Here is a 10,153-nt window from a genome sequence, read left to right as displayed (position 1 = left end):
GTTTTTGTTGTATGTTTATGTGGAGATTGAATATAACTGTGACCCTGTGCTTGTTGTATACTTATGGTCAAACAGGGAACAGCACATTCACATAACATACTCACCTATAGTCTGTTCCATATCAAGTTTGCAGTCGGAGTTTCTTCGGCAGATCGCTCCTCCGCTCGAATTTGCGTCTTAAAATGCAAGAGCTGTATATACAGAAATCACGCACTGCCTTCAGCAGGGCACTTCGGCTGCAAACTTGAAACGGAACAGAGTATAGCACCTAACTCATAGCTGTACCCTGCAGGATCTGTACTTGTTCATGTCTCGAGCATTAACAAAGCACTAAAGTAGCTTAGTAATCATTTCCCACATTTTCTGAGCATCTAACATGACATACAGCAGTGCAGAGCAGCTTCAGAGAAGAAACACTTTAAATGCACAGACTCACACCAGCCACCCAATGAGCCAGTTCCTCAGTTGACTGTTTCCCTGGACACAGCTTGGCAATGTGAGCTTCAGCTAACTTTTGGCAAGTTCAGGCGCGTAACCACGAGTCTGAAGTTACTGGGGACCACATGGAGGACCGCGAAGACCAAATATTATATTTCAGGATCAGTCTTCGCCCAATGGGGGTTGACCACACCCAGTTTTTTTTTTTGCGCGTGTAAGGAAAACCGCGGCGCGCACCACCGCGAAACTTGGTATAGCTTATGATACTTAAATTTCGCATCGTGTGTGAAATTTTTGACCCCAGGTCACATAAGGTCAGGTCATCAGGTCAAGTAAAGTAACCATGCCTCTAAAAACTTTGTGACTCTGTCATTCCTACAGTTTACATACCAGAAGTTTGAGACTCGGGCTTTTGCATGAGGAAATCAGTATGAACAATTGGTATATCTCAAAGTCACATCGGTGACCTAATGTCAGGTCAATTTTGCGACCTCTCCATTATAAGTCAATGGGGGAAAATGAAATGCTCCTTTTTTGGCCGAAAACACATTCAAACACCGTGAGACAGGTAAACATGACACACTGAACCGGAAAATTGCACCTGTGACTCCTTCTACCTATGTCCCTGAGGTCATCTCAGGTCATGAAATATCTCCAACAGTTTTTACCATAACTTTAGGTAGAAACATGGTAGAGCGCTGAAAACACCATGAATGTGTTCAGCTCAGCAATACGAATCGAATGACACGCAACATGACCTTTTCCGTAATCTTGCCGTGAGGTCAAATTTTCAAGCTGACCTTTTCAGGTCAACTAATAGTTAATTCGACGCGTCTCGAGGAGACAAACGCGATGCCGGTTAAATCAGCGTCATACAAGCTTGGAGTCAAAAGGTATACAAAAACCGTTTCCGCAAAAACGCCAACTTTTGATAGTTTTGCCTCTGGAGGCTAAACCGTTGACCTTAGGTCAAATCTGAGAACATTACTCAGAATGACCTTTGAAAGAGCTATCGAATACGATTTCCGCAGCACTGCAGCTCTATTGGTTCCCGGCTTATGCGCCGATGTGTGAAAAGTTGCCAAAATCGGGAACAGAAGTTCGTAAAAAAACTTACCTTTGGTGACCTCCAATGACCTCAGCGATGACCTGATCAAAAATGTCCTAGATTATTCTGAAAGATCCTGTAGCGAGCTATATGTTGCTCTTTACTGCGTCTTTCTAACTTGCTTACTTTCTGATAATCTGGTGTGGCCAAAAAGGCCCCTCACCATGGCAAAGTTGGCTGAGAGGCCCATCCGGGCGGGGGCTAAACAAAACATCCATAGTTTTGTCTTCCGTTGACTACATATTACTCTTCACGTCGATTTAGAGACAATATTTGGCTATTTAAGCGAACTGAGGAGGTCGTTGGTTTTACTGGGGACGGTCCCCAGTAACCCACAAGTTACTGGGGACCGGTCCCCAGTGTCCCCAGTGGTGGTTACGCGCCTGGGCAAGTTGAAGGTTAGCAGGTAAGATTGAGTTAGGGTGAGTACCTACCTATAACTGGGTGCTACTGCCATGCAGGTCTTGGGTAGGCTGCAAATATGTGTGATGATTGAGGTTAGGTCAGCTGTCAGGTTAGTCAGGTTCAGGTATGTTCATTGCTCAGGCCACATTTTTATGGACATTTGGCAAATTAAAAAACTAACAATCTGATCTAAGCTAACCCGACTAAACATACACAACTACTGACTATAGGAACTGAGGCCTGAGCACCTACCTACTTGTGCCTACATCTCATACCATGTCAAAGTAGAGTTCCTTGGTGGAAGATTACCCTCAGTACTTTTTATCCCAGCCCTGTGAAAAAACTAATACTTCTAAGCTCTGAGTCACTGCTGGCCATCCACAGGAAGAAACGCTGAGACTGAGAGCTTTGCCATTGTATATTGGACCAATAATGACTATCACGAATGACTATGAACACATAATATGATCACATCGTTGCATGGATTGTCACATTGACAATTTTACTACAATCCTTTTTTCAAGAAATACAGTGATGATGATTAACATCAAAATCAACATAAAGTGGATTTAGTGATCCAAGCTTTCTCCTCCAGTAGCAATGGAATGATCGCATGTTTCATTTGCCAGACACTGAGTACCTGATGCACATTACAATCTGCATAGCATCTAACAAACTGCCGAAGTCCATTCATTCTAGATTTTAACTTGATAGTTAGCACTAATTTATCTTGCTGTTGTAAGTTTTAGTTATCATTCAATATTCATACCAATACATCAATATGCGCTCATCAGTCAACATTTTCTGGCATGATCCTGCTCAGCGTGCTCTTCAGTATCAGTATTGCTCCAAGGTCTGCAATATTATAGTTTGTTTTTGGACAATAAGCTCTTTTAATTTTACTTTTTCTTGCTGATAGATGAGCCCGATCAACTTGCGTTTATCAACCAAAATTTCATAACTTGTTCAACTTGATTTTGATATTGCTCAGTAGTCAGGACCTCTGTCAGCCTCCTGGATACTTCAGATTGTTTTCAGTCAACATGCTTCTTAAATATGATATAATTCAATCTTAAGGGATTCAAAACATCCAACAAAACGACGTACAAGAGCAAGAAAACCACCAGATAAACTAAAAAATGGCCTTGGAACAGAGCCAAGTGGTACTCCATTTGTTTGTTTACAATGATTGTAGTGCTGATGTATTTTTAGGACTCTGAACGTCGGCTTATAAAAAATGAAGCGTTTTTACAAAAGATGTAAGGCAAGTAATATTTATCTGAAAGAACTAAAATATTCAAAAGCCAAACACTATGAAATACATGAATCGGAACGAAAAAGTAACCCAAAAATCCAGCCTAATCACCGGCTCCTAAAACTGCAACACAATCAGCACTTTTCCCCGCAACTCGTTGTCCAGACGTAAATATGCTGGAATGTCTTAGACGTTTGTATAATTGCATGCAGATTGATATCAATCTCGTACATGCAGATTCCGGACCCTTTCAAATCGCCTCAAAATCGGCATGTAGACCAAACAGGACACGCTGATCACGAATCCGAAGTCCGTTCCGCGGCACATATGTAACTTTTCCCGTAATTGACGAATTACGGATCTGCATGCAGATTCCGGACCCTTTCAAATCGCCTCAAAATCGGCATGTAGACCAAACAGGACACGCTGATCACGAATCCGAAGTCCGTTCCGCGGCACATATGAAACTTTTCCCGTAATTGACGAATTACGGATCTGCATGCAGATTCCGGGCCCTTTCAAATCGCCTCAAAATCGGCATGTAGACCAAACAGGACACGCTGATCACGAACCTGAAGTCCGTTCCGCGGCACATATGAAACCTTTCCCGTAATTGACAAATTACGGATCTGCATGCAGATTCCGGACCCTTTCAAAACGCCTCAAAATCGGCATGTAGACCAAACAGGACACGCTGATCACGAATCCGAAGTCCGTTCCGCGGCACATATGAAACTTTTCCCGTAATTGACGAATTACGGACCTGCATACAGATTCCGGACCCTTTCAAATCGCCTCAAAATCGGCATGTAGACCAAACAGGACACGCTGATCACGAATCTGAAGTCCGTTCCGCGGCACATATAAAACCTTTCCCGTAATTGACAAATTACGGATCTGCATGCAGATTCCGGACCCTTTCAAAACGCCTCAAAATCGGCATGTAGACCAAACAGGACACGCTGATCACGAATCCGAAGTCCGTTCCGCGGCACATATGAAACTTTTCCCGTAATTGACGAATTACGGATCTGCATGCAGATTCCGGACCCTTTCAAATCGCCTCAAAATCGGCATGTAGACCAAACAGGACACGCTGATCACGAATCCGAAGTCCGTTCCGCGGCACATATGAAACTTTTCCCGTAATTGGCGAATTACGGATCTGCATGCAGATTCCGGACCCTTTCAAATCGCCTCAAAATCAGCATGTAGACCAAACAGGACACGCTGATCACGAATCTGAAGTCCGTTCCGCGGCACATATAAAACCTTTCCCGTATTTGACAAATTACGGATCTGCATGCAGATTCCGGACCCTTTCAAAACGCCTCAAAATCGGCATGTAGACCAAACAGGACACGCTGATCACGAATCCGAAGTCCGTTCCGCGGCACATATGAAACTTTTCCCGTAATTGACGAATTATGGATCTGCATGCAGATTCCGGACCCTTTCAAATCGCCTCAAAATCGGCATGTAGACCAAACATGACACGCTGATCACGAATCCGAAGTCCGTTCCGCGGCACATATGAAACTTTTCCCATAATTGACGAATTACGGATCTGCATGCAGATTCCGGACCCTTTCAAATCGCCTCAAAATCAGCATGTAGACCAAACCGGACACGCTGATCACGAATCTGATGTCCGTTCCGCGGCACATATGAAACTTTTCCCGTAATTGACAAATTACGGATCTGCATGCAGATTCCGGACCCTTTCAAATCGCCTCGAAATCAGCATGTAGACCAAACAGGACAAGTTGATCACGAATCTGAAGTCCGTTCCGCGGCACATCTGAAACTTTTCCCGTATTTGACAAATTACGGATCTGCATGCAGATTCCGGACCCTTTCAAAACGCCTCAAAATCGGCATGTAGACCAAACATGACACGCTGATCACGAATCCGAAGTCCGTTCCGCGGCACATATGAAACTTTTCCCGTAATTGACGAATTACGGATCTGCATGCAGATTCCGGACCCTTTCAAATCGCCTCAAAATCAGCATGTAGACCAAACAGGACACGCTGATCACGAATCTGAAGTCCGTTCCGCGGCACATATGAAACTTTTCCCGTAATTGACGAATTACGGATCTGCATGCAGATTCCGGACCCTTTCAAATCGCCTCAAAATCGGCATGTAGACCAAACAGGACACGCTGATCACGAATCCGAAGTCCGTTCCGCGGCACATATGAAACTTTTCCCGTAATTGACGAATTACGGATCTGCATGCAGATTCCGGACCCTTTCAAATCGCCTCAAAATTGGCATGTAGACCAAACAGGACACGCTGATCACGAATCTGAAGTCCGTTCCGCGGCACATATGAAACTTTTCCCGTAATTGACAAATTACGGATCTGCATGCAGATTCCGGACCCTTTCAAATCGCCTCAAAATCGGCATGTAGACCAAACAGGACACGCTGATCACGAATCTGAAATCCGTTCCGCGGCACATATGAAAGTTTTCCCGTAATTGACAAATTACGGATCTGCATGCAGATTCCGGACCCTGTCAAAGCGCCTCAAAATCGGCATGTAGACCAAACAGGACACGCTGATCACAAATCCGAAGTCCGTTCCGCGCACATATGAAAGTTTTCCCGTAATTGACGAATTACGGATCTGCATGCAGATTCCGGACCCTTTCAAAACGCCTCAAAATCGGCATGTAGACCAAACAGGGCACGCTGATCACTCCGAAGTCCGTCCGTTTCCGATTTTGAGGCGATTTGAAAGGGTCCGGAATCTGCATGCAGATCCGTAATTTGTCAATTACGGGAAAAGTTTCATATGTGCCGCGGAACGGACTTCAGATTCGTGATCAGCGTGTCCTGTTTGGTCTGCATGCCGATTTTGAGGCGATTTGAAAGGGTCCGGAATCTGCATGCAGATCCGTAATTCGTCAATTACGGGAAAGTTTCATATATGCCGCGGAACGGACTTCGTATTCGTGATCAGCGTGTCCTGTTTGGTCTACATGCCGATTTTGAGGCGATTTGAAAGGGTCCGGCATCTGCATGCAGATCCGTAATTCGTCAATTACGGGAAAAGTTTCATATGTGCCGCGGAACGGACTTCAGATTCGTGATCAGCGTGTCCTGTTTGGTCTACATGCCGATTTTGAGGCGTTTTGAAAGGGTCCGGAATCTGCATGCAGATCCGTAATTTGTCAATTACGGGAAAAGTTTCAGATGTGCCGCGGAACGGACTTCAGATTCGTGATCAGCGTGTCCTGTTTGGTCTACATGCCGATTTTGAGGCGATTTGAAAGGGTCCGGAATCTGCATGCAGATCCGTAATTTGTCAATTACGGGAAAAGTTTCAGATGTGCCGCGGAACGGACTTCAGATTCGTGATCAACTTGTCCTGTTTGGTCTACATGCTGATTTCGAGGCGATTTGAAAGGGTCCGGAATCTGCATGCAGATCCGTAATTCGTCAATTACGGGAAAAGTTTCATATGTGCCGCGGAACGGACTTCGGATTCGTCATCAGCGTGTTCTGTTTGGTCTACATGCTGATTTTAAGGCGTTTTGAAAGGGTCCGGAATCTGCATGCAGATCCGTAATTCGTCAATTACGGGAAAAGTTTCATATGTGCCTCGGAACGGACTTCGGATTTGTCATCAGCGTGTCCTGTTTGGTCTACATGCCGATTTTGAGGCGATTTGAAAGGGTCCGGAATCTGCATGCCGATCCGTAATTCGTCAATTACGGGAAAAGTTTCATATGTGCCGCGGAACGGACTTCGGACTCGTGATCAGCGTGTCCTGTTTGGTCTACATGCCGATTTTGAGGCGTTTTGAAAGGGTACGGAATCTGCATGCAGATCCGTAATTTGTCAATTACGGGAAAAGTTTCAGATGTGCCGCGGAACGGACTTCAGATTCGTGATCAGCGTGTCCTGTTTGGTCTACATGCCGATTTTGAGGCGATTTGAAAGGGTCCGGAATCTGCATGCAGATCCGTAATTCGTCAATTACGGGAAAAGTTTCATATGTGCCGCGGAACGGACTTCAGATTCGTGATCAGCGTGTCCTGTTTGGTCTACATGCCGATTTTGAGGCGTTTTGAAAGGGTCCGGAATCTGCATGCAGATCCGTAATTTGTCAATTACGGGAAAAGTTTCAGATGTGCCGCGGAACGGACTTCAGATTCGTGATCAGCGTGTCCTGTTTGGTCTACATGCCGATTTTGAGGCGATTTGAAAGGGTCCGGAATCTGCATGCAGATCCGTAATTCGTCAATTACGGGAAAAGTTTCATATGTGCCGCGGAACGGACTTCAGATTCGTGATCAGCGTGTCCTGTTTGGTCTACATGCCAATTTTGAGGCGATTTGAAAGGGTCCGGAATCTGCATGTACGAGATTGATATCAATCTGCATGCAATTATACGAACGTATGCCTTAGATAGGAGCGTCCGGGTATTGGGTAACGCTTCCTAATTTGATCAAATGTGATCATAAGGTGTATTCCTTCGCCACAAATACACGTTATGTTAGAAATTAAATATTACCGATAATAACGACAGGCTCAACTACTTCTCCGCCAATGCTCATTTACGGCATATTTACCACATATTCACTAGCTATAACATACAGAACACGTCTGTATACTCAGCGAATTATTGACATTGACGTTCAGCGACAGATTCGCGGACCCCTAGGAATCCGCTGAAAATCCCTATATAGGGGTAACTTGGGGCGTAAAGTCGCGTGGTGCAATCCGTTAAACCCTACACCTAATACTTTTCCCGCTAGAGGGCAGCAAAGTTCTAGCGACAGATTCGCCGGACCCCTAGGATTCCGCTGAAAATCCCTACATAGAGGTAACTTGGGGCGTAGAGTCGCGTGAAGCAATCCGTTAAACCCTACACCCAACACTTTTCCCGCTAGAGGGCAGCAAAGTTCCAGCGACAGATTCGCCGGACCCCTAGGATTCCGCTGAAATAGGGGTAACTTGGTCGCCGGCCCCTAAGATTCCGCTGAAAATCCCTACATGAGGGTAACTTGGGGCGTAAAGTCGCGTGGTGCAATCCGTGAAACCTTACACCTAATACTTTTCCCGCTAGAGGGCAGCAAAGTTCCAGCGACAGATTCAGCGGACCCCTAGGAATCCGCTGAAAATCATTATATAGAGGTAACTTGGGGCGTAGAGTCGCGTGGTGCAATCTGTTAAACCCTACACCTAATACTTTTCCCGCTAGAGGGCAGCAAATTTCCAGCGACAGATTCGCCGGACCCCTAGGAATCCGCTGAAAATCACTACACAGGGGTAACTTGGGGCGTAGAGTCGCGTGGTGCAATCCGTTAAACCCTACACCTAATTCTTTTTCCGCTAGACGGCAGAAAAGTTCCAGCGACAGATTCGCCGGACGCCTGGGAATCCGCTGAAAATCCCTATATAGGGGTAACTTGGGGCGTAGAGTCGCGTGGTGCAATCTTTTAAACCCTACACCAAATACTTTTCCCGATAGAGGGCAGCAAAGTTCCAGCGACAGATTCGCCGGACCCCTAGGATTCCGCTGAAAATCCCTACATAGGGGTAACTTGGGGCGTAGAGTCGCGTGGTGCAATCCGTTAAGCCCTACACCTAATACTTTTCCCGCTAGAGGGCAGCAAAGTTCCAGCGACAGATTCGCCGGACCCCTAGGATTCCGCTGAAATAGGGGTAACTTGGTCGCCGGACCCCTGGGATTCCGCTGAAAATCACTTCATAGGGGTAACTTGGGGCGTAGAGTCGCGTGGTGCAATCCGTTAAACCCTACACCTTATACTTTTGCCGCTAGAGGGCAGCAAAGTTCCAGCGACAGATTCGCCGGACCCCTAGGATTCCGCTGAAAATCCCTACATAAGGGTAACTTGGGGCGTAGAGTCGCGTGGTGCAATCCGTTAAACCCTACACATAATACTTTTCCCGCTAGAGGGCAGCAAAGGTCCAGCGACAGATTCGCCGGACCCCTAGGATTCCGCTGAAAATCCCTACATAGGGGTAACTTGGGACGTAGAGTCGCGTGATGCAATCCGTTAAACCCTACACCAAATACTTTTCCCGCTAGAGGGCAGCAAAGTTCCAGCGACAGATTCGCCGGACCCCTAGGATTCCGCTGAAATAGGGGTAACTTGGTCGCCGGTTCTAAAGATTCCGCTGAAAATCCCTACATAGGGGTAACTTGGGGCGTAGAGTCGCGTGGTGGTGCAATCCGTTAAACCCTACACCTAATACTTTTCCCGCTAGAGGGCAGCAAAGTTCCAGCGACAGATTCGCCGGACCCCTAGGAATCCGCTGAAAATCCCTATATAGGGGTAACTTGGGGCGTAGAGTCGCGTGGTGCAATCCGTCAAACCCTACACCTAATACTTTCCCGCTAGAGGGCAGCAAAGTTCCAGCGACAGAGTCGCCGGACCCCTAGGAATCCGCTGAAAATCCCTATATAGGGGTAACTTGGGGCGTAGAGTCGCGTGGTGCAATCCGTTAAACCCTACACCTAATACTTTTCCCGCTAGAGGGCAGGAAAGTTCCAGCGACAGATTCGCCGGACCCCTAGGATTCCGCTGAAAATCCCTACATAGGGGTAACTGGGGCGTAGAGTCGCGTGGTGCAATCCGTTAAACCCTACACCTAATACTTTTCCCGCTAGAGGGCAGGAAAGTTCCAGCGACAGATTCGCCGGACCCCTAGGATTCCGCTGAAAATCCCTACATAGGGGTAACTGGGGCGTAGAGTCGCGTGGTGCAATCCGTTTAACCCTACACCTAATACTTTTCCCGCTAGAGGGCAGCAAAGTTCCAGCGACAGATTCGCCGGACCCCTAGGATTCCGCTGAAAATCCCTACATAGGGGTAACTGGGGCGTAGAGTCGCGTGGTGCAATCCGTTAAACCCTACACCTAATACTTTTCCCGCTAGAGGGCAGCAAAGTTCCAGCGACAG

This window comes from Amphibalanus amphitrite, unplaced genomic scaffold, assembly GCF_019059575.1.
Source record: "Amphibalanus amphitrite isolate SeventyFive unplaced genomic scaffold, NRLGWU_Aamphi_draft 000231F_arrow, whole genome shotgun sequence".
Classification (NCBI taxonomy): Eukaryota; Metazoa; Arthropoda; class Thecostraca; order Balanomorpha; family Balanidae; genus Amphibalanus; species Amphibalanus amphitrite.
The sequence above is the reverse complement of the archived record's forward strand: the minus strand, read 5'-3'. Positions refer to the sequence as shown.